This window comes from Phalaenopsis equestris, unplaced genomic scaffold (genome assembly GCF_001263595.1).
Source record: "Phalaenopsis equestris unplaced genomic scaffold, ASM126359v1 Scaffold000691, whole genome shotgun sequence".
NCBI lineage: Eukaryota > Viridiplantae > Streptophyta > Magnoliopsida > Asparagales > Orchidaceae > Phalaenopsis > Phalaenopsis equestris.
Window position 1 is genome coordinate 303669 of NW_018165131.1, and position 241 is coordinate 303909.

The following is a 241-nucleotide window of genomic DNA, read 5'->3' on the forward strand; positions in this document are numbered from 1 at the left end:
CAGCTATAGATTCGATAAAGATGTATATATAAAATCTTTAATAATGGTAAAGTCACACTTATCAACGCAACTATATGTATTGCTCAAGTAATATCGGGCTCTAATGAAGTTCTAGATATCGATCCCACAAGGAGTAATATTAGAACTACGAACTAAGATTTTAGAAAATCAATACTTAATCACAACAATGTAATTCAAATTGCTTATCTGTCACTAATAGACAATTGAAATAAATATGTAA